The following is a 24,867-nucleotide window of genomic DNA, read 5'->3' on the forward strand; positions in this document are numbered from 1 at the left end:
TCAGGTCAGCCAACTGCAGCTCTCGGCTGTTTCAGAAAACCAAGATGAGGATGCAGGCTGGAGCAGTATGAGGCCTTAGACATGAGTCGGAGACCCAGCTATTAGCTCATAATGGCGATGAAAATGTTTGCAGCCCCTACTCACCAGTGGGCTGGGGGACCCAGTGACCCTTCTGGCTGCTAGAGTCTGCTGACCATGATTCACGAGCCAGCGTGGGAGGCAGCAGAGGAGTCAGCTGATGGTGACACTTCAGGATCTGGCCTTTTTCTGATCATTAGCAACTATGTTGGGAATAAGACAGGGCCCCATTTAGCTAATCAGAACTTCCAGGGCTAGATATGGAGAGAAGCTAAAAAGGAGATGGGAAGGTACCAGCCTGTGCTAGGTGATTTACACAAATTATTTTGCTTCCCACTGTGACATTATGGGTTTGAACTACTAATTGTAGTAATCATAATAACAGCTAGCATTAATTGAGGATTTACTTTGTGCCAGTCCCTTCCTTAAAGGACTTTATATTCATTATCTCAAGCTAACTTATGTAACAATTATATGGCATAGATACCATCGTTATCCTCATTTTTCTGGTTAAAAAATTGGGTCAGGTTTTGGGTCAGGGCACAGAGAGAGGGCACTTGCCCATCTCACAGCTTTTAAGTGGCAGAGTTGGGACTTGAACCTACTTCATCTGATGCCTGAGCCTTAAGAACGCAGATGCCTTGATGTCCTATCCTTCAGCACATACAAAACAAGTAACCAGAACCAGAGTCCTCTGTGAATGCTTCCACAGAAAGATACAGGAATGTGGCCTTCCCCTGCTTCTGCCTCGCAAATCTTGTACAGGTGCACATAATCAGGGAGACCTAAACCACACTTAGACTCTAGCTCAAAAAGATGTCTATGGATATAGTTTTAGCTTTTCCTGATTCTTTCAGAACAAGCAAACACATTAGAATGAACGTGGAATAAATACGAAAGACCCTATCTAGCCTGAGAGTCAACTTTGAGTGCAACTTTGAGTCAAAGACCACGGAGGGGATGCATGGAGTATTAGGTGGGACTCTTGGATAAGAAAACACAGAAACCAATGTAAGGAAGCATGCTTAGTCAGAGATTTAGGCTAAGACACATAGGGAATATCTCATGGAATCCAGAGACAACAATAAGTTCAGAAATGGTCTAGAGTCAGGCAACATTCTCACCTCTGGTCTCATCCCTGCTCTGTGCATTTGCTGTATCGTTCTTCTACCTTGAAGATGGGCTTCCTCTGCTTCTCAGATCCATGCAGCATGAAGCATGCCTGCCCTTGCAAGGCCAGCCTCATACAATAATTGTCTGTTTGTCTGTCAGTCTCTCTCCCTCTCTCTCTCTCTCTCTCTCTCTCTCTCTCTCTCTCTCTCCCTTTCTCCCTCCCTCCCTCTACCAATTCCAAGTGTCTAGAGTATTGATTTGGTTGAGCTTGGGTCAGTGCCTGCCCCTGGTCATATGTATGAAAGCTGGAATAGCTGGGAATATATTGTGTATAACAGCAGCTGCCCTTCCCCTCTCCCCACCTATTTCCTGCTTCTGGAGATAAAGGTGGACAGTCAAGATGGTGGGGAGGGAGAAGTTTTTGGTCCATAGGCTACAAACACTCCCCAAAATATATCTTACATATATATATCCACTATACACCATTCACTGGCCTAATCAAGGCTCAGGGATTTTTTAGATTGCTCCTATGTGAAAAGATGCCCCCAAGTTGTTGACATTGAGACACCAGACAAGGGATTATATCTATTCACCTCGCTCAGGCCCTTTAAGGCAGCAGATTCAGCCACTCTGTATACACCCACAGACCATGGCAGCAATAACCCTAGAGAATCTACATTTACTTTTGGACCTTTCTCATTCAAATGACATTTCTGGAGTCTTGGTGCTTTGCTCAACTCAATCCTGGCTTCTGGCCCTTTAGACTAATTGTCAGTTTTTGGTCTCCACACTGTACATTTCTGTTCTCTCAACCAGGCTTTGACTAGGCTTGGCCATGTGCTCCTGTAGTGTCCCTCCATGTCCAGAGTGTCTCCAGGAAAGCCATAGCCCACTACCTTAAAACTAACCTCCAGCTCTTGTTGTCCAGCAGCCTGGCTGGACCAGTCTGAGATGCCCAGGTTGAAGACCGTAAGAACATCCATGGGCTTTGGCCATTTGTATTTAGCCAAACTCTTGGGCTTTGGCTCAGCATTCTGTGAGTTTGAAATCTACACCAAACCCTGTGCCAGATGAAGGAACACAGAGATGAAGAATATAAGGCTGTTGCCTTCAAGAAGATCACAGATATGGCAAAGGTGGAGCTCCAGCAGGCACTGACCATGTTCAGCAGTGAATAGCAACCAAAAGCCATCTACAAGGAACTGCTCCCCTATGCCCAGACAGCCAAAGGAGAACTCACGAAGGCCCAGAATGTCAGAGATAATTCTGATTCTGGCATAAGAAGCTGGAAGATAAGAAGTCTTTGTTAGTTCCTCCTTCATGGGTACAATGAGGTATTCATGCTATTCCCCTCGGGACTTGGGAAGTCTTTTAGGCCCAAGAAAGGTCTGTGCGTCATCATAATTGTGTAATATGGCTGCCCTCTTTCCGCCCCACCCCTTGACATATCCTGGTCAGGCAAGTTAAAGTTCTGTTGATGCGCTAACTGTTGTGGCCACCATCAATCACACTTCCTTCAGTGGTCTTTGATATGGCCTTCCAAAGAGCTGGAAATCTGGGGACCACTTCCTTCCATCGATCTCACCCCCTATTTTCTGCCACCATGTAAAGGGATTGATTCCATTTAAAGGCATTGTGACGTGAGGACAAGGCACAGCCTCAGAAGTTTAACTGCCCTGAGTCTGAATCACTTACCAGCCATGAAGGCTTGGACAATTTTCTTAACCTCAGAACCTCAGGATTTTGTTTTGTCTTGTTTTTGTCCAATGTGGAAAATAAGACTTATGGAACAGCTTCATAGAGTTGATATCCAGATTAAATGGAACAGCATAGGTAAAATCCCCAGCACTTTACTGACACCTAGCCGATGCCCGATAAATATAGTTGCCATTTATCGGTTCTAGGAAGGTTTGGTGAAATAAATGGACATATCGAGCCCCACATTGGGCTCTGTGCTGACAACATGGAGCCTGCTTGATATTCTGTCTCCCTCCCTTGGTATTCTGCCCCTCCCCCACTTGCCCTCTATATCTCTATCAAAATAAATAAAAATAAAACTTAAAAAAAAAGAGAAAGAAAGAAAGAAAGAGAGAGAGAGAGAGAGAGAGACGTGGTCCCCACCTTTGAGAAACTTAGGGTCTTTTCTCCATATTTATGACTCTCTTCTGTTTTGTCCCCCTCCCTGTGTTTATATTATTTTTGTTTCCCTTCCCTTATGTTCATCTGTTTTGTCTCTTAAAGTCCTCATATGAGTGAAGTCATATGATTTTTGTCTTTCTCTGACTGACTAATTTCACTTAGCATAATACCCTCCAGTTCCATCCATGTAGTTGCAAATGGCAAGGTTTCATTCTTTTTGATTGGGCTAAATGGGTAAGGGGTGCTAAGGAATCTACTCCTGAAATCATTGTTGTACTATATGCTAACTAATCTGGATGTAAATTTAAAAAAAATAAAAAATTAAATTAAAAAAAAGAAACTTAGGGTCTTTATCATAAAGATAGGTGGTTCCTTATCATAAATATGAGTGATTAGGCCCACCTGTGTGAAACATCCCCATCTGTAAATTGGGCAATAAGATCTACCTCATATGATGTATAGACACTGTTAACCCCCACTTTACCAATAAGATGATGAAGCACAGAAAGACTTAGTGACTCATCTGTGATCATGGAGCTGGGAAGCAGTAGAGCTAGGATTTGAACCTGCTCTCTGGCTCCAGAGCCCATGTTCCTGCCACTCCTTTCTGCTACCTGCATCATCTTACTGAGCTAAGTGAATGGGAGGAGTCACCAGGAAGCAGAAGGTGGTGGAAAGAGAGTTGGATTTGCAGTCAGGAAGGTTGGAATCTGACTTCACAATGATGGTGGCTGTGGGCAGATCTCTCCATTTCCTTATTAGCAAATGACATGAATAACAACTTATGCCTGAGAGTTCCTATATAGATCTCATTAGACCCATTGGTTCAACACATGGTTGTCAGAAGCCTGCAGTGTGTCAGACACTGTCCTAGGTGCTGGGGATGAAGCTTGAGCAAGAGACAGGAGCTGGTCTCAGATCAGGTCCCTGCCCTGCTGTCTAATGAGAGAATAAGATCATGTGCTTGGAAGTGCGTCCTAAACACAAGTTTGTCGTTAGTGTTAAGCAAGTGGAAAGTTCTTGCAGCTCTTCTGATTAAAACAAAACAACAATAACCCTAACAGGTACAATGTATGAAGCATTTTCTCTGCACCAGGCACTATGTTAAGCTCTTTGTGTGGTTCTTCTACAGCAGTCCCCTCAAAATATCACACGAAGCCATCATAATTGGTTCCCATTTTACACAGGAAAAAACTGAGGCCTGGAGAGGTTATTAATTAACAGCCAGTTAAGCACTAGAGCTGGTTTTCAAACATAGGTGGTCTGCCTTCAGAGCCTCTAGTCCTAAATATCACATCCTGTGGCTTCCACTTCATGTTACTGCTGCTTCTGGTTATTTGTATCTCAGGAATATATTTAGAAACATCTGGAAGTCTTGTAAAGGGCTTTATCGTTAAGTATGGGGAATTTAGCCCACAAGCCTCCATCGTCTAGTCAAGCCTGGCCTTGATCCTGCACCTACTTTAGACATAAAGACAGATGCTCAGCTGAAGGGCTGGGGAGCAGAGCGCCATGGCATTCACTGGCGAGATCTCCCAGCCTTGGCAGTTACCTCACCACTGGCCTTTACATCACTGCTGGCCAAGCCAAGTGCCTGGGTTGTGTCCTGAATCTAAAAGCCTGACCATAGGCTTTTATGAAGCTGTATCTTGCTGAGAACTTCCTGGGCATTACCTCACTTGTCCTCTATCAACTTCCCCAGAAACTGTGGCTGGCAGCCTCATCCTAGATTTATAGATTGTGGAGCAGTAGGCTCCAGAAACAGGAAGTGACCTTTTCAAGGTGTCCTCGTACAGGTGGGTACAGGGATGTGACTCTTAATCCCCCAAATGTCATCCACAGCATTAATGGCCAGAGACCTCAGATCACACCACTAGGGGCAGCAGAGGTCAGACAGGAAGTCTGTGGAAACCTCTTAATCCAAGACCCTCACCCTGCATGATGTTGCATTCATTCTTCTACTGCACAGATATTTATTGATCACCTACTATGTGCCTCGGTAGGCACTAGGGATAGCAAGGTGGATAAGGCCGATGCAATTCCTGCTCTTACAGAACTCAAAAGGCCAGCAAGGAATAGACCTGGTTAACGAGTAATTACAACTGTGATGAATATTATGAAGAGAACAGCACAGAGGGCTCTGGGACCACACATTAGGTGACATACCTTGTGCAGGACATCAGAAGAGACCATCGTCGAAAGTGGTGTTTGTGGTGACACATAGGATGAGGGTGATTGTTTCAGGTGAAGAGGAGAGAGAACTCCAGGTACTTGAATACGCATCTTGAGAGAGATTCATGGAAGAAACTGAAACATAATAAAAGTGGCAAGAAATGTGACTGGTGTGGAGGTACAGGCAAGATGAGGAAGGCTTTGAGGTCTGTATTAGTTTCTGTGCTGCCTAACAAATTACCACACATTTATCAGCTTAACACAACACCTTATTACATCACAGTTTATGTGGGTCAGGAGGTACCAGAATCTCCTGATTCTCAGAACCAGGTTCTGCAGAACTTATCAGCAAACCCTAAACAAATACACTATTTAGGTGTGGGTTAACATGTTAACCAGACTCACAGCATTATTGTATAAAACTGAAATGAGAACCATATAGTTAACACTTAGATCGGAACACCCTTGAAGACATCATCAGTTCATCTTCTTCCATCAAAATATGTAGGAAATTTAATTGCAGTCATAATGCCAATCTATTGGGGCATCTGGGTGGCTCAGTCGCTTTAGCATCCAGCTTCGGCTCAGGTCACCATCTCACGGTTCATGAGTTCAAGCCCTGTGTCGGGCTCTATGCTGACAGCTCAGACCCTGGAGCCTGCTTCGGATTTTGTGTTTCCCTCTCTCTCTCTCTGACCCTCCCCTAATCATGATCGCTCTCGCTCTCTCTCTCTCTCTCTCTCTCTCTCTGTCTCAAAAATAAACATTAAAAAATTAAAAATAAAAATAAAAGAACTCCAATCTATTAATTCATAATGAGAAAATCCACTGAAATGATAAAAATCCTGGAATCTTCATGTCTAGCCCATCCTCTGAAACCAGAAACACATGGGAAGCCATAGCATACTCAGGTGGCTGTTTAGCCAAGTGTCTTAGAAGTATATGAGTGAAGGGAATTAGTTCGATAGAACCAGACTAAGACATCCTGTTGCAGCCACTTTGCAGTAGATTTAATTGGGCCAATGGGATGGAACATTTTGGAGGTATACCCTCAGTAAATGCCAGCCACTAGGACAATGACTATTCTTTGTCTTAATATCACTGTCTAAGGACATTAAGTTCCCTTATGGTGCTAATGTGCTGTGATTCCAAAGGCAACTATTACTTATCCTGGATATAGTCCAGAGCCTGAGCACATTGCCCTCCTGAACAATATAAGCCTTTACCATCATCATCATCATCATCATCATCATCATCATCATCATCAGTAGTAGTATGGAGAATGATCATTATCTAGGGACTGATGCCTACATTTAGGACACACTACTAAGTGCTACTGATGTTATCCTATTGAATCCTCACAATAACCCTACCGGGTAGTTGTTCTCACTCTCAACATGCAGATGAATAAAGAAGAAACTGAGGTTCAAATAGGTATTGTTGTTTGCGCAAAGTCACCAAGCAAATGGAAGAGAAGGAATTCCAACTGCATTCAGCACACTGCTGTTCTGCCACACAGATAAAGTGGATCATGCTTTGCATGCCTGCTGAGCAAATAAATGCATGCTGTAAATTCAGCCTCTTCCCTCCCATTCAAGAAAGTAGATTGTATTGAAAGTCTGTGAGAATGATGTCACTATAGGGGTAACCTTGAACCTACTTTAATTTATTAAAAGAGGAAGTGTTTGTACAAACATTGGTAATCTTACTAATATGATGACTGCTGGCTTAAAAGTTCCCAAACACCTGGTAGTCCCAATAGGTGTAGTCCCCAATAATTCTAGAGTGTCCCTCAAAGATACCTCACATCTACCCATAAAACAGCATATTAACTGTTATCATATGTGGGTATCAGTTACCTTTTTCTCTCTGTCTCTGCCTTCTACTTGTTTATGTCCATCATCCACATGGCGACCTGGAGTCAATTTCCTACTGAACCAGGACCATGCTTTTGTACCAAGGTCATGTATCAGCACTTTCATTTATTCATTCATTCATTCATTCATTCATCCATTCAACTAATATTTACTGATGCTCTACTTTGTGCCAGGCACTGTTCTCAGACCTGGGGAAAGAATGGTGAATAAGACTAATAGGTCCCTGCTCTTGTGTAGCTGATGTTCTAGTTTGGGGTATGAAGAATAAACAATTAACAAATGGGTAGCTGAATAAATAAGAAAATTTTAGATAAATATAAGAAATATAATGAAAATAAGACTGCCAGGGTAGAGAAGCACTAGATAGGATGGCATAGAAGACACTGTTGAAGCCCCACCCCACATCTTCTTGGCCCACCTTTGACTTCACTAGCAACTGCAATGGTCAACTACCAGGCACACAAACATTGTCCCACATGCCTCTCTCCATCTCTCCTTCTGAGGGCGTTTTCTGGTGCCGTAGGAGTGTGCCCCAGCCACACATAGAGATTGACTGTCCCCAGGCCAACCTTTAACCAAGGAGGGCAATAGCCAGTGGATAAATACGCCAACTTATCCATCTCTTTGCAGGACAATTCTGAGGCATGTTCTCCATGATATCTCAGAGGTCTCCAGTGGAACCGATCCTCAGTTTCCTGAAGAAGTAACCAACTCAGTAACACACCCTGCCAACATTCCCATCTCTGTCGTGACTCCCTCACTTAAGATCACCTTGCAAATAAGTCACCAAGTCTGTCTTCTTGTCTGGTTGTAGGGAACTCAACCTGAGCTATACATTCAAGGACAGCCTCACTGAGAAAGTGATGTTTGAGCTGAGACCCAAATTATGTGAAATAACCAAGATGTCAAGATCTGGAGAAGAGAATTTTCCAGGGAAAGGGAGGAGCAGGAACCAAAGCCCTAAGACATGAAGGAGCTGGAAAACTCGGGAACAGAGAAGGCTAGTGTAGCCTGAGCACAGGGACAGATAAGAGCTGGTAGGAGATGAAGTCAGAGAGGTAGGTAAGGGCAGGCCATGACACGGAGCTTGGATTTCACTCCAAGTTTAATTGAAGCATTGGAGAGTAGTAAACAGGGAAGGAACCCCACCTGATTTGCATTTTTGGAAGATTCCTCCTGGTGTGTTGTTGAGAAGAGGTTGTAGGATAGTAGGAGAGGAAGCCACAGCTGCTTAAGAGGCTGGTTCTGCTGTGACTAGAGTTTCAGAATCACTCTTAAATGGTTCCATTGGGGTTTGCCTATAACACCCCCTCTCCTTTGAGGATGCAATCCAGACAGAGACCAGACAACCCCTTGGATCTTTAGATCTTTTGTTTTCCTAACCATGCCCTTCCCCCACCCAGTACCCTCCACCTTGCAAGACATAAGCTCCCATCTACGAGAATGCAGACTGACATAGGTGTATATGGTGGAGGAGGGAACTGTGAGCTGTATCAACAACAGCCAAACCACAATGTCTCGTGTATTGTTAACCTGGGTGTCACCTACCTTTCTTCCAAGTCCTGTGTCACACAGTCTGCTATCATGGCTGCCATACATGGCCCCGTGATGGCAAATGACACATGACACTAAGGTCAACATGGATACAGACTTCAGAGCCCCTCTGGATATCTCAAAAGAATCCACATGGGCTTATTAGTGAGAAATCTAGACTTCATTGAATATCTCATGGGAAAGGTGGAAAAGAAAGCTCACATTGCACACCTGTGTATTCCTGTTTCCCCCCAAGACCCTGTCCTAGGATAAGAGAGAGGTGAAAAGGAGACAGGTGCCAGGGAGGAGCCAGATCATGCAGGGCCTTTTATGTCATGCTCAGGAGCACTTGTGTTTTGGGGAGTTATGCTAAAAATAAGACCCAAACCACATATAACAAAGGACAAGGCTGAGGTGACCAAGGTCACATTAAAGCAGAATCAGGGCAAACGTTGACTACATGTATGAGTTTCTTGTGGCTGCTATAACAAATTACCACCAACTTAGTGGCTTAAGCCAACACAAGTTATTGTCTTGCAGTTTGGGTGGTCAGAATTCTAAAATAGGTCTACAGGGCTGGTTTCTTCTGAAGACTTTAAGGGAAAATCCCTTTCCTTATCTTTTCCAGCTCCTGGAGGCTACCTAGATTTCTTGGCTTATGGCCCCTTCCTCACATTACTCCAACCTCTGCTTCTGTCATCTATCAGTCTCTGCTTCTGACTCTGATCCTCCCCGTATCTGAGGACCCATATCATTACATTGGGCCCATAATCCACAATAATCTCTCCATCTCAAAATCCTTAACTTCATCACACCTGTGAAATCCATTTAGCGGTGGAAGAATGTATTCACAGGCTCTGGGGATTAGTATGTGGACATCTTGGTGTGGGGAGGAAGGGGCATTGTTCCGACTACCACCACACTAAGTGTGTTTTTAGGTGTAGAACTGGAACCTAAATTTTGTGCTGTGCTTCATAAGAAATAGATTCTGGTTTTGGCCTCAGATGGCATCCCAGCACTAGCCAGACAGTCAAGGTAGCAGGCAAAAAGAATAGGTCTGTGCAACATGTCCCCTCTCCTAGGAAACGAAGACATCATATTCAAAAGCAACAACAACAACAAAAAAAAAACATATAGCAGTGGAAAGAAGCCCCTGGACCTGGGTTCTGATCTATACACGTAACACATGTTTGGCAAATATTGGCCCACTCTCTTCTTGGGGTCTGCCTGCTCTGTGGGGTCAGGACCTTCACCTGGGTCATGGCATCCTGCTTTCTACTATCAACACATTTTTAGTAATATATCAAAATTTACTTTCCTGTTTCTCCCACTTGACTGAGCATTTTGGGGGGAAAGTGGCTACTGCTAGGTATTTAATACATTAAAAATAAAAACTTTATTAAGCTCTTACCATTTGTCAGGCACCATACCAAGAGTTTCACTTGGATTATCACATTGAATCCTTCCAGCAATCCTATTAGATAAGTAGTCTTATTATACCCAATTTTATTTACAACAGCAAAAAACACCGAGGCACACAGAGGTTAAGTAACTTGCTTAAGATCACCAAGGTAAGAAAAGGCAGAGATGAGGTTGAACACTGGTCTTCTGACCCACAGGGTGAATGAGTATTGCACAAGAGCAGAGAATTAGGTACTAGAAGATGTAAGCTCTTTTCCTGCTTCATCACTCTTTGCTGGGCGACTTAGGAAAGTTGCTTCCCCTCTCTGGGCCTCTGTTTCAACAGATAACAACACGAGGGGTGTGCAAAGAAAAGGGCAATTTTGCTCAAACACTAGCCTTCCATGTTTCTAAATCTGGTAGCCCATCTGACCATCTCACCTTGATTTGACCTGAAAATATCATGCCCACAAGACATGGCGTTTGCTGTCACATGGCCACATACGATCAGCAGCACCAGGGCCAAGCTCCTGAGGCCCCTTCACGTGGCGTGGCCAACATCTTCCCTATCCCCGGGGCCTCGGGCAAGGATGCAGGCAGCAGCCGGCAGCCGCAAGCATGTGCTGTTGCTGTGGTTTCTACTTAGAACAGTTTCCTATTTCAACCTGCCAGTTCCTTAAAAGCATTAGGCTGAGGTTTTGCCGAATGACTCCACTCTATTTTCATAAAGGGGTGGAGGGGCTCCTCCTGGGAGCCAAGCCCAGAGCAGAAATTCCACATGAATTAAGGGTATAGAAAGCTTGGAAGTCTGACTCCTTAAGAAAAAAAAAATAGCCTAGTGGGTGGTGACTTTCAGAGAGTAAAAAGAGTTTTTCCACCAGCCAGGTTCATGGGCCCAGTTTGCTTAGGTGGCTACCCTCTTCCCTTCTCTGGTCCTCAGTTTCCCTGTTACATGAGGGGCTTGGGTTCTCCCTCTAGGTTCTAAGCACCCCCAGGTCTCTCGGTTAGACTGTTCAGTATAGATTAATGTAATTTTAACAATAGTAGTCAGCACTTCTATGGAATGTTCTGTGCTGTTCTAAGCACTTTATAAGTATCATTTCTCTTAGCACTCATAATAACCCTCCAAAGTGGGCACTTTTACTATCCTTATTTTTTATATGGGAAATAGAAATAAGGTTGACTAGTCAGGATTTGAACCCTGGCAGTTTAGCTCCAAAGCCCATCCTGCTAGTTCTCTGAAAATAAGACCTTTCTGGAGGCAGACAGCTTAATATTGGGAAGAATGCAGTCACATCAGTCTCAGAGGGCCCAGGTTTGAGTCCTGGACCCATCATGTGGGTGGCCTTGGAGGTGTTGCTGAATTCTTTGAGGCCTCAGTTTCCTCATCTGTAAAATGGGGCCATTGGCCCCACACTGCTAATCTCCCAGAGTCTGTGAGGAATTTGAGATGATGATTATTCATCAAGAAGCTCAAGAACAAGATAAGCAGTCTCCTAACAGAGGTTATTACCATTGTTATTATTCCCATAGAAGTCTCTACCCACCTGTGCCTCCACCCCCGCCCTCACGTAGGGCTGCCTCTACTTGGGAGGGGGGGGGGGGGGGGGTGGGGGGATCTCCAGGAGGAAGGCCCGGTTGACATCCTGACCGTTCCAAAGCCCCCTCCCCAGCCTGGAGGTGGGAGGGGCACAGTGTCTTTTCAGCAGCCTTGAGTCAGAGTCTACAGCCCTGTGAGGGCCAGGCGTCTTCCCCAACCCTCTGAGTTTATGTACAGGCGTCTGTGTGTGTGGGTGCCTGTATGACCAGCCTTGGCCACTGACTCCAGACATCTGTCCGTCTGCCTTCTGTCTAACAGGCATCTCCAATTTAATCCACCCAAACAGAACTCTTGATTTCCCTCTTGAAATTGCTCCTCCCAGTCTCCGTCTTAGGAAGTGCTCCAACCGTCTACGCAGACTGCTCAAGCCAATTAACACCTTCCAGCCCTTTCTTCTTTCATAGCCCATATCCAGTCCACAAGCAAATTATGTTGACTCTTTGACTGTGTCCCCCAGTGTGCCCTGACTCTGCCCTATCCTGTCCATCATGATATCACCACCGTGGGCCAGGGAAGGCATGGTGGCCTCTCTCCATCTCGTGTTTTGTCTACCCAATAGCCTCCAACAGGCTTCCCTGTGTGCACCTTGCCCCTGCCTCTTTTGAATCTGTTCTTGACATAGCCAGAGGGATCTTTCTGAGAACACAAAACACTTTCTGTCAGCGTTAGCTTAGAACCTTCCTCCTCCATGGCTTGCATAGTCAAAAATGAAAGTTCTGACATGATTTCTAGGCACTTTGGGAGGTACTTAACTATCTGGCCTCATCTTGTACCACTCTCCCTCTTCTTATTCATTCACTCCTGCCATACTGTCCTTCCTTCTGTTTCTCGAACAAGCCAAACCCGTTCCCTCCTCAGGACATTTGCACAGGCAGTTCCTCTGCATACAATGCTCTGCCCTCACATGTTTCTGTGGCTGACCTTTTGCCTAGATTTCAATTCAAATGCTACCTTCTCAGAGAGACTTCCTCAACTACCTTGTTTAAATGTGTTTCCTGCTCCACAACTGCTCCTCTCAGAGAGGTGCCTCTGTTGGTTTTGTTAGAGCATTTACCATCATCTGACATTATTGTGTTTATTTATTTATTCATCATTTACCATCTGCCCCATCACTAGAATGATCATGAAGGCTGAGGCGTGTGCATTTTTTTGCAGTTGTATCCAGAATGAACCTCTAGTAGGAGTGGGAATGGGGATCTGACATGTGAAAAGGACTCAAAAACTATTTGTTGAATGAATCCAGGAGTTTGCTGTATGACCTGGAACAAGTTAACTTTTCCACTTCAGTTTCCTCATCAGTAAAATAAAGGAGAAGGAGACAGTCTTAAAAAAACTGTTTTTAAGTTAGGGCGCCTGGGTGGCTCAGTCGGTTGAGCATCTGACTTCGGCTCAGGTCCTGATCTCACAGTTCATGGGTCCGAGCCTCACGTTGGGCTCTGTGCTGACAGCACAGAGCCTGGAGCCTGCTTTGAATTCTGTGTCTCCCTCTGTCTCTGCTCCTCCCCTGCTCATGCTCTGTCTCTCCTTCAAAAATAAATAAAAAAAAATTTTTTTAATTGTTTTTAAGTTTATTTATTTTGAGAGAGAGAGACAGGGAGAGAAAGCAGTTTGGGGGGGGGGGGGGGGGGAAGAAAAAGAGAGAGAGAGAGAGAGAGAGAGAGAATCCCAAGCAGGCTCCGCACTGTTAGCACAGAGCCTGATATTGGGCTTGAACTCACAAACTGCAGGTTCATGACCTGAGCCAAAGCCAAGGGTCAGACACTTAACTGACTGAGCCACCCAAGTGCCCCCATTTCATTTTCTTAAAAGATTATTTATTTATTTTGAGAGTGAAAGAGAGCGTGTGTGCAGGAGGGGCAGAGAGAAAGGAGAGAGAGGATTCCAAGCAAGCTGCACACTGTCAGTGCAGAGCCTGACATGGGGCTCCTTCTCATGAACTGTGAGATCATGACCTGAGCTGAAATCAAAAGCCAGACAGTTAACTGACTGAGCCACCCAGGTGCCCTGAGACAGATCATTTCAAAGGACTCTCCTGGTTCTGACTCTGGACTCTCAAGTTCCCATTGGGATGTATGGATGATGAGTGGTAAGTGGATGGATGGATGGATGGATCAATGAACAGGCAGATGGACAGACAGATGGATGATTTCTGGGGTTTTATTAAAGCCACCCAGGACAAAGAAAGTATCAGGAAGAAGATGGGGACAGGAAAAGAGGGAGGGTCCAGTGGGACTTTGCTTCTTTTACGCCAATTGAGAGAGGGGCGTGATCCCCTCCTTCCTTTCTTGCTCACCCTACAGACCACCTTTGCTCATGGCTGCCCTGGGAAGATGGCAGTGGCAGCAGCCGCCTGCCCAGAGCTCCACCCAGGAGATAAAAGGAACCAGAGGAATGTGCTGGCAAGGCTGGCGTCCCTGTCCTCTCAGGGGTGTAAATGGCTTTCCTGCTCCCACAGGTTCAAAGAGCACTTCATTTCACAGCAAAAGTACAGCTAATGAGAAACAGATTTTCTGGCTCTGGCCACAGCCCTGAGAACCCAGGAGGCAAAGGAAAGCCCCCAAGAACCTGGCTATGAACGTCTGTACTGAAGGGCCTTTTTCCTCTCTCTCTCTCTCTCTGGGGCCATGGAGCTGTCTCAGCAACAGAGGAAAGGGGCTGTTGATAAGTGGGGGTTGGGGCAAGAGCAGAATTCACATATAGGTGGTTGAGAGGGGCCCTCAGGAGAAGGGCTTTTGAACTGTGGGCCTTCTAATCATTCTTTTCTTTCTAGGTCTGGAAGCCAAGTTGGGCAACACCTAATAAGAACAATAGCTTTCTTGTTCTGGGGGCTGCCAAGGTGCCAACTGCAGGGTAGCCCAGTAGGAAGGCCATTGGGTTGGAGGCCACAAGACCTGGTTTGTGGACTCTGGGCCTTAGTCTTCTCAGCTGTGCAATGAGCACACTGATGGTGATCAGTGAGAATCCCAACATTGCTATCTATTATACAGTGAAAATAGCACTAAGTTGAGGCCCAGAAGACCTGGGTTCTAGCCTTGGTTCTGCTGGGTGTGGACTTTGGGCAATGCAGGCTGGGACAGTAAGTCTTGGGTGATTAAAAAAAAAAAAAGAAGGCCTAAGTTCAAATTCTGGTTCTTCCTTTCACTTTGCCAGTAGTGCCTGGGCAAGTCACTTGGCATCTCTGAACCTGTCTTCTCATCTGTAACCAGTACCAATAATATCAACCACATGGGCATGGGGTGAAGATTAAAAGAGAAGAGACACAAACTACTAGCACTAAATAGGTGCTTAAGGATAAGGGTGGAAACTTATTTGCCCAAAGACCTTAGGAGGAACAGGGAAATCAGTGACCAAATCAGAAGACAAATCCGGGCTGGACTCATGGCCAAACAATACAATAAAGGTTAACAATAGTAGAATGATTTCAATGTCCCATGCTCTGTTCTCAGAATCTTAAGTCTCTCCAAAACAACATGTGGGGCAAGTACTACTGTTTTCCCCAAAGAACTAGAACCAGGACTTAAAGAAATAAGGTTGGGGGTGCCTGGGTGGCTCAGTTGGTTAAGCGTCCAACTCTTGATTTCAGCTCAGGTCATGATCTCACAGTTGTGAGTTCAAGCCCCATGTGATGGGCTCCATGCTGGGTATGGAGCTGGCATAAGATTCTCCCTTTCCCTCTCCCTCTGCCCCTCCCCCCCCCAAAAAAAATAAGAAAGAAAGAAAGAAAGAAAGAAAGAAAGAAAGAAAGAAAGAAAGAAAGAAAGAAGAGAGGGAGGGAGGGAAGGAAGGAAGGAAGGAAGGAAGGAAGGAAGGAAGGAAGAGAAAGAAAAGAAAGGAGGAAGGTTGGTTGGGCTTTAGAATATATGCCAAGTCACACACTCTTCTTCAAAGTTTCTTCCTTGTAGCCTTCTCCCCTCTTCTCTGGGTGCCTGCCTGCCTCTGAGGGCCCAACCTGTGTCCAGTCTTCAGTGGGCACAAAGTTCCCAATCCAGATTGCTAGCTGGTCTCTTTTGCCCACCTTCCTCTCCAGGGTATTAGAAGGAGTGTTTCCCTCCTTTAACGAAAATTTTCTGAACACTTGTTATATGCTGGGCATTTGAGCCACAACAGCAAACAGAACAAAAAAAGAAAATCCCTGTCTTCATGGACCTTATATTCTGGAGAGGTGGTGGAGTATAAAAAGAACAAATGAACAAATAAAAATATTAAACATTAAGTCACAGTTTCACTGGCATGAGTTTACTAAAGATTAGTAAGGTACTCATCTGTGGGGTCCTGAAATAATTTGGGTCTTGCATTATTCACTACAATATTTAATAGAGACTATGTTCCAGGCATTATGCTAGGAACAGAGATTTAAAAAAAAAGACGAATAACACATGTACCTTGCCTTTGATGAAGGTCTATTCTAGAACGAGAAATTGAAGTATTAAACAATTGCAATCCATGGTGCTAAGAACTGTCTTAGAGAAACTTCCCCCAGTGTTTCAAAAGAGATGAGGAAAGAAACAGGAGAAGCCTGAGGAAGGCTTCACAGAGAAGGTAACCTCTGAGCTTGTCCTTGAAAGACAAGGATGAATTCACCAGATAGAAATGTAGGGAAATACTTCCTGGAATAAGGACAGTCATAGAAGCAAAAATATACACAGCATGTTTGGGAATGCAGAATATACATTCCTATGTAGGTAGAGCAGAGGGTGAATGCAGGGGAGAAATGAAACTGGAGACAATTATAGGAATTTGGGGTACCAGCAGGTAAACAGTGAAGAGTCATAGGGGATTCTCTATCTCACACGTGATTTACTTACCTGTCTTCATGATCACTAATCCTTTCTTCAGCTATGTCTAAACTAATGCTAAGCATATCTTTTGGGTGCTTCAAATGGGTTATTTCATCTTTCAGTTCTAGAATTTCCTGTTGATTTTTTGTCAGTTTCATTTCTCAGTAGAAAGTTTTCATCTTTTCCTCTATTTTCTTAATATATTCATCAGTTATTTCCCAGTCTGTGGCTGATAACACCAATATATGGATCACCTATAGATCTGTTTATATTGCCTACCTTTGTTTTTTCAGTCGTTTGGTCTTGTCTCTTAGAATGCTTGGCTGCCTTCGGGTCAGGTGTCCATCAGTAATCACCTCTTGCTCAAAGAAGCAGCCTAAAGTCTTTACATTGGCAGACCTTTGAGGGCAGAGTAGCATTCCTCCAAAGGGCATGGTGGACATAGCAGATACCACGATTGACATATTTGGTGGGGCAGAATCTGGGGAGATTCTTATGGGGAGGGTAGGACAGCAAGGAGGGTTCCATAAAGGGGATGTGGAAGTATGTGGGTGACAAGGGTGTGGACTCTCCAGCCTGGGCCCCCTCCATAGTAATTGCCTACCAGCCAGACTGGGAGTAGTACAGCATCAATCACTTTACCCTCCACCCTGCTCCAGCTGGGAAAGACATCCTGGCTGTGTAAACTAACCTTATGAGTCTAATTCCAAGAAGGCCAAGGAATTTGACAGGAAACAACACAAGCTAGTCGTCTTAGATCTCTGTCTGGGCTTGACGTGATTGGGTCTGAAATAGCTACAGAGAGCCTCCTTATTAAACGTTTTGAATCCACAACGACACACACACGTTTGCATGCACAAACAGGAAGGTTTAAAATGAGGCCACCAGGGGGGTAAGGCCATAGAGGCCTCTGCACAGGAACTGAGACCAAGGCTTCAATTTCAAATCAGATCCCCAGTGGAGGGTGTTTGACAGGCCTTGTCACTCAGATTCCAAAAATCCGTCTCCACAGCCAAGAATCCTTCATCTCTGTCCCCACTCTCCATCTTGACTATTCTTGTGCGTTGCAGGCGGCTCAGAGGTGGCTGTTTTCAAGTACGGAGCGAGCCATCTCTGCCAAGAGCTTGTCTTGCCAATCACTTCCTTGGCCTGGGCCCTCGGCTTGTCCAAGTCTGACATCACCCTTAACCCCCACCACCACCCCCAGAATAAAGAGCCACCTCAGAGGCTGTGACTGCCAGACACAGTCCCAATCTGCCCCAGACATTTCTAGCCGACAAATCTCAGAGAGACAGGATCCCTCCCAGCCATATGCACAGCTCTCACTGATCAGGGTGGTCTGAATACTCCAAATCTACTCTGCTGGGGGCTTGATCATTTGATATGGGAGGGAGGGATGGTGTCAGGTGCTGGTCCCCCACAGGCTGAGGGGTTCTAGCCCTCATGCACCCAGGAGCCTCAAGGGGCCTTACAGGGATCTTTTCTCTTGCTGAGTCTGGGGTGAGTGCAGTCTTAACCCTGAGGGAAATTAGGAGGTATCACATCATGGGTTCAGAGGTCAGGTCTTGCTGACTTCATATACTGGTTTTGCTGTTCCTAGCTCTATGGCCTTGGGCAAATTGTGTAACCATTTCTTCATCTTTTCATTCATTATGTAAAGTGCCAATAGTTACCTTGTAAGGCTCCATTATGATGAAAGGAGTTGATACATGTAAATCTCTTAGAACCGCGCCTAGGATCTAAGGAGTCGTCAGTAAGTAATGTCAGGAGAGGCAAAGGGGGAGTCGGTAGTTAACAGGGACAGAGTTTCAATTTGGGGAGATGAAAACCCCTGAAGATGGATGGTGGTTATGGTCACACAAGGTGAATGTACTTAATGCCACTGAACTATAAATACACTTAAAAATAGCTAAGATGGTACACTTTATATATGTGTGTGTTACCATAATTTTTTTAAAAAGTAACAGCTGTTATTATTCCTTGATGGGGCTACCTTCAGCTCCTCATGGAGACAGACCTAAGGTAAACATGGTATTTTTGCCCCCAGGAAGGAAGAACAGCGTTCTCCTCCAGTATGGAGTTTAGGTTCCTCGTTGGGCTCCAGCACCTTCTCCCACTGAACAGAATTAAAGTCTCAAGTCCTCCAGGGGTTCCACCAAGGAACTTGGTTACCTAAGAAGCCCTCTGAATTGCAGACAGTTAGACACGCATACACACAGACATATCAAAGAGATGGACACATAGAAACACGCCCAAGGAGGCAGACAGGAAGGGCTGCGAAGAGATGAGGTAATCTAAGAAAGGACTTTGGTCTCTGGAGATGGGTCCTCCAGGTAAGACCCTGAAGGAAACTGGATGAGGTGCAGGTGGGGAAACCAACCACATGGTCATTACGTTGCCCAGGCCTTGGTTCAGACTCTGCCTGCTTGGAGCAGCCACTCTGATCCTCTTCAGACTCTTCCAAGCCCTCCCATGCTCTCAGCCTTGGCCAATGGCTACCTCCAGCAGAGCCCCCCCCCCCCGCCTCCCCACTTCTCTACCCTCCTAAGGGCCCATTCTCTGTGCTGAGCATCAAAGCCTCAATGTACTTCTCAGCTCTGGCTCAGCTGTTGTTCACCAATTACTTTGTGTATATGTCTTCCTTAAAGATGGGAGCTGTGGCTTTTCTTCTCTGCACTCCTCTGCTTTCACACTATACCTAATTGTGCAGACTTCACTCATACTTTTTTTAACTGATGGCATATTGATGAATTTGTTTTCGAAAATACACAAGCACGTGTGCACGTGCGCACGCACACACACACACACACACACACACACACACACACACATCAGTAGTTCCCAAAGGAATACCAGTTCTGTGGGCTATCAAGAGGTATTATGAGAAAAGAGCATTCCATAGTCTAATATATTTGGGAAACAATGACCTAAGTTAAGTTAAACAGGTTTATTTATTATAGGGCATATCAGAGACTATAACATGCTAATAATTATTTTAGTAGTGTCTTGGGACTGGCTCTTACCAGCTCAAGAGAGCCAGTTCTGTACATCTCTTCCCAATTTCACAATCAATGATGTAACATTGGTAACTTGAATCTGCCATGGTGGGACTATTTGCACCACAGAAATCAGCAAACACTACAAGTTTGGGGTTTTGTTTTTGTTTCAGAAAGCTGGCTTACCCGCACGTTACTAAATACCACTTCAGGAAGAGACTATTTCATGCAGGTTTTCCTAATGTATTTGACCATAACATTCCTTTGTCCTCCGGTGGGAAACATCTTGGGGGAAGTAATGTTCCACAGAACATTTTGTGGGGGAAGTTGTCGTATGCAAAAGTACTTTAACCAAATGCCAAGGGAGATGATTCAGAGGGAGTTATATTAATTAAGCCTCTGCTGTGTGCTCAGCAAGATGTTGGTGCTTTTTGTACATTATCTCATTTAATTCTTACAACAACACTGGGAAAGCTATAAATATGACCCACATTTTTAAAATGAGAAAACGAAAAATCAAAGAATTTTCCCAACTTCACACAGCCAGGAATCGGCAGCACAAAGCCCATCTCAATCAGGGATCACAATGTCTAATGGGGAAGTATTTGCAACAAGACTTAAGTAATTTTAGAAGGGTTTATTAAGTGATTAGTAGACAGGTCATGAGCTATACTTAGAATGTAGTCATCTAGAATTGCCAGAGACACTTCTAGAAAATAAGAGAAAAGTTACTCAAAGTCTCAGCTGGCCCACATCTTTTCTTCTTCCTACTTGTCATCTGCCATGGGCTGACACTGCAGAGTATCCCAGATTTCAGAATCTCCAAGGAATTTAAGGAAAAATTCCAGTACCTGAGCTCCACCCTCTCAAGGGAATTGTAACCTGCAGTCAGGATTGAGAACACTGAAATTAATATGGAAAGGCCCTTAGAGACCAGCCAGATTAACTCTCATCTTATATATGGGGGAACTGAAGCCCACAAAGGGGAAGTATCCTGTCCAGAGTCACACAGCAGTCAATTGCAGAACATTAGACCAGAGCCTGAGCTTCTTGGCCCCTGGGTGATTCCTTTTCCACTAAGCACAAAGGTCTTCAGAACTCATTGCCTAAAAGAGATATGTCAACTGAAACCCAAACTTACTTTTGATAACTGAGGGTTGGTTACTTTGCCACCAAGGAAAAGCTAACCTTATCAGCTAAGGATGTTCCAAGGGCAGTGGGAAGCCACGGAAAGGTTTCAAGCTGGCAAACCACACCAGATGTCCTGAGGAAATACATCAGAACCCCAGATCACAGCCTTATAAGCAAAGGAGCTCACACCTGCCCGCCTCAAACTGACCATGGTAAGACCAACCCACCTTTGCTGCAGTGACTTTTCTTCCCATCATTAATTAATTAATTCACTCAGTCCATCAGTACCTGCTCACCTGGGAGGCATTGTCCTCGACAATGGGAATACGGTGAGCAAACCATACCAGAGAAATCCCAAGGAGCCTATATCTAGTGGGGGAGACAAACAATAAAAATTAATCCTATAATATGAAATTGTAGTAAATTCTACAGGAAAAATAAAACAGTAATATTATGAAGGGTATATGGGGAGGTAGGGGGAGGAGGAAGACACATCAAGTGAGCTGGTCAGGGTAGGCTTCTCTGAGGAGCTGATATCTGAGTTGAAATCAGAATGAAAAGAAGCCCCTGGCCATGGGGTAAGTAGAGAGTGCTCCCGGCAGAGGGAAGAGCAAAGACAGCCCTGACTGGAGGGTCAGGCTGAGGTCCTTCCTGCTCAGCTACTCTGAATGAGGTTATCAGACTGGGGTTAAAAAGCCAGAAGGACCAGGAGATAGGACAGGAGCCCACATGACCACAGTCAAGTCACCAGGCCAGAGTCCGTGCTGGAAAGGGGAGGCAGGTTGCCAAACTGAAGAGCCGGTATTGAACACCCATCAGAGGATCCAGAAATTCTTGTCCCATACCTTATTCTTCACTTGCCCCTGGCCCACAAACTAATTTCTAGAAGCATGAATTTCCAAGAAGGTGTTCAAACTTGGTCTTATTCAAGATATGCAAGTTTTAACATAATTAAATGAGAAGTCCATTTTGGTCAGTCAGGTTGATCGAAGATGAGAATGATGGGTAGTATCCAGGAGTATTGAACAGCCCCTCTTTGACTTGCAAAGAACTGAGATCCCTTCAAGTGAGTTTCCAAGAGGGCATAAGCTATTATTGTGAGGATATTTGCACAGGAACTGAGAGGAGAACCAGAAAGCCCTGGGAAGTACAAAAACATTGAAGAATCTTGTTTCTTTATTAACACCACACAATGACTCTGCTCCCTTCTCTGCCTCCTACAACCATTAGTTTCTTACTCCTACTTTTTCCTCCCACATTACTTTGGCTGGTGCTTGGCTAACTCACCCTTTTTGTCTACTCTTTAGTTAGTGAACTTTCAGACCTATTTCCCACTGCTCACTGATACATTCTTTCTCTATTCCCAAAGCAAATTCCCAAAAGAAGTCTGATTGGCCTCAGATCATCTCTTCGTGCCAAGTGATTAGATGCCCTTGGTCCAGGTGTCCACTCCTGGCCCAATCAGCTGTCGCTAACCTCATGACTGGAGCCATGTGGGCTCTCAGAAAAATCCTGACTGCACAGCTATCCAGTGTGCGGTGACCTACTCATCCTAGTGTTCTCAGGACTTTCCAGGCTTCAAAACTGAGTTATGTCTCAGGACCCTCCTCAGTTCTGAACAAACTGGGACAGTTAGTCACCCTATGGTTGTGGGTGGGATGGTTCCCTTTGGAGTTCCTGGAAGGGCAGATAGAGTAACAGACATCTTCAGCATGTCAGTGGTAGACAGGGTATGAGAAAATCAGTATTTCTTACCCACTGACGGTAGGAGTGAAAATTGTTATGACCTTTCTGGGGGAAAATCTAGAAATATTTATGAAAAGTAAAAAATAAGTATATTCGTTGACTTAGAAACATTTTGATGATTTCTCCAAGGTAATCAGACCAGAGTGCAAAGATTCATGAGCAAAGCCATTCACCAAAGTGTTATTTGTAAAAGTAAAATAATGGATGTACCCTAAGTAACTACAAATAGACAATTAAGTGAAATAAACCAGGATATGTCCAGTGAATACTTTGTGACCATTAAAAATAATGATGTGGCTTTCTAAATATTGATGTGGAATTTTTCTATGAGTAATTCTTAACAAAAAGGAGATTTATCATTCCATAAATAATCACATGTATGTAAAACAAGGTGGGGGGGAAGCACATTGAAAAATGTGGAGATATTCCAGTGGTGAGATTGCACATGATATTCATCTTTAAGCTGTTTCACTTTTTCTGAATGCCTTTCAATGTGTAATTATTATTTCCATATTTGGATTTTTTCCCATTTTTTAAAAAACATAAAACATCCTGGTCCAACAAAATCTGATGAAATGGTGTTTTCATTCAAAGATGTTTTTATTTTCCAATTTTGTTCTGGTCCATTAATTTTAGAACACACAGAGGTTTGATTCAGGTTCCAACTGATCCAGTTGGGTTTGGTTTTATTTAAAAACAAAAACAATGTTGATTCCATCTGAATTGCATTTATAGAAAATTAATATTGGGGTTTGGTTTAGGATTCAGCCTGTCGAGTAGTTGGTTGCTATTCTTGGTTTATAGTATATGTAGTTCAAGTCACTCCTCAGAATCCCCACAAGAACCTTGAATAATTGGAATGAAGGCAGAGAGAGGTTTGGAAGCCCGAATTATCCAGAAAATTGCTGTGTCTCTCAGCCTGGAAGGGCCTGCAAGCAGCCATTTCCCAAGGGCACAGAACAAAGCCACAGCTGGGACATTTCCAGGAGGTCTGTTGGCCCTGACCACTATGTGGCCAGAGTTGTGCTGCCCCAGGACTTTGGTGTCACTGCAGCTCTTACCCTCTGCTTACTCCCATGAGGCAGGAACTGGCAGGAACAGGCAGGAACTGGCCCCACTGCCCAACAGTGCCTAGGGACTTCCCTCTTCCAGGCCAGGCCCTTGCACGGTCACCCAGAGCAACTTGATCTGGGCTGTGCAGCCTGTGGTGACATTCCTGCAGCATGAAGCCATCCTTCAGCCAGAGCTGCTCAGACCAGGACATGGCTTCCTCAAGGACAGTGTCAGTGGTGACCAGAGCTCCTCACCAACAAAACCTCCGTCCTGCTCCTTTTTAATGCTTTTTTAAAGGTGGGCACCCTGGCTCTGTGGAGGACTCTTAGAATAAGCAGAGGGAGACAAATGTGGTGATGACAAACTACTTCCATGAAGTGGGCTGGGGCAGCACACTCACCCAGCCACCAGACAAGCATCCCCAAAGGGCTCTGGTAGGACCCCGCTCCTTTGTGCTTTCCTAGAAACCATCAAAGCCTCACCTGGAATGGTTTTAGAGCCGTATTCCCTGCAGCCACTAGGTAGGTGACTTGGGCAAAGGATCTTCAGCTGTACCTCAGTTTCCGTAGTTGTGAACGAGCAGAGAAGCATACGTCTCTCCCGGTTGGCATGAATGTTATATGAAATCATCTTCCTGGAATTACCTGCTCCACAGCCTGCCACCCGTCGAGGCCAAAGAGCAGGGTGAATGGTCCACCTGGGGTGCAGGCTAAAAGGGGCTGGCAGTGCCTGTAGATAACTCACAAGCCATTATAAATCTGGCTAAAATCTGGTCTGCCTTGTATCCCCACACATCAACATTTCTTAACAACGCCAATGAGAAATACTCTGCATGTTGACTGTTTCAGTCACCGCCAAACCGGGCACACCATTGCCTGCCACAGGGGGCGCACTCCATGAATGGCACACTTGTATTATTAGATGTTAGGAGCAACTGTACATAATGGGCTCTCATTCATATGCAAGAATAATCCTTTTTTCAGATATGAGTACTGAGCCAGAGTATGATAGATGGAAGAGATCCTGAGAAGATCATCTAATAGTCCTAAATGTTAGTTTCTCTGCGTTGCGGAGCACTGGCCACATACAGAGTGTTTTCAAAGGCATAACCCCTCCTAATGCTCACGTGGCCCTTTGAGGTAGGTGCAATTGTGCCCATTTTACAGGTGAGACCAGCCCAGGGGCATTTATGGAAATTAGACACAGTGCCTCCAAGCCCCTTCCCCACCAGCCCTCTGTGGGGCCCAGGG

At 44.9% G+C, this 24,867-nt stretch overlaps 1 protein-coding gene and 1 long non-coding RNA gene across 3 annotated transcripts in view; both read left to right on the top strand.

Annotated features, from left to right (window-relative positions):
* SYN3 (synapsin III) overlaps positions 1 to 24,867 on the top strand; it is a 409,364-nt gene that overhangs the window by 216,852 nt on the left and 167,645 nt on the right. The window lies entirely within an intron of this gene.
* Positions 152 to 8,165, top strand: LOC121040456 (uncharacterized). 2 transcript variants are annotated; one of them, XR_005795309.1, is made up of 4 exons: positions 152 to 385; positions 651 to 752; positions 936 to 1,054; positions 8,010 to 8,165. It is a non-coding gene; the product is annotated as an uncharacterized LOC121040456 (long non-coding RNA). The 2 variants fall into 2 exon arrangements; XR_005795308.1 differs by lacking the exon at positions 152 to 385 and having other exon boundaries at positions 396 to 752.

Source organism: Herpailurus yagouaroundi, unplaced genomic scaffold, assembly GCF_014898765.1.
Source record: "Herpailurus yagouaroundi ecotype Mexico unplaced genomic scaffold, PumYag 182, whole genome shotgun sequence".
Taxonomy (NCBI): domain Eukaryota; kingdom Metazoa; phylum Chordata; class Mammalia; order Carnivora; family Felidae; genus Herpailurus; species Herpailurus yagouaroundi.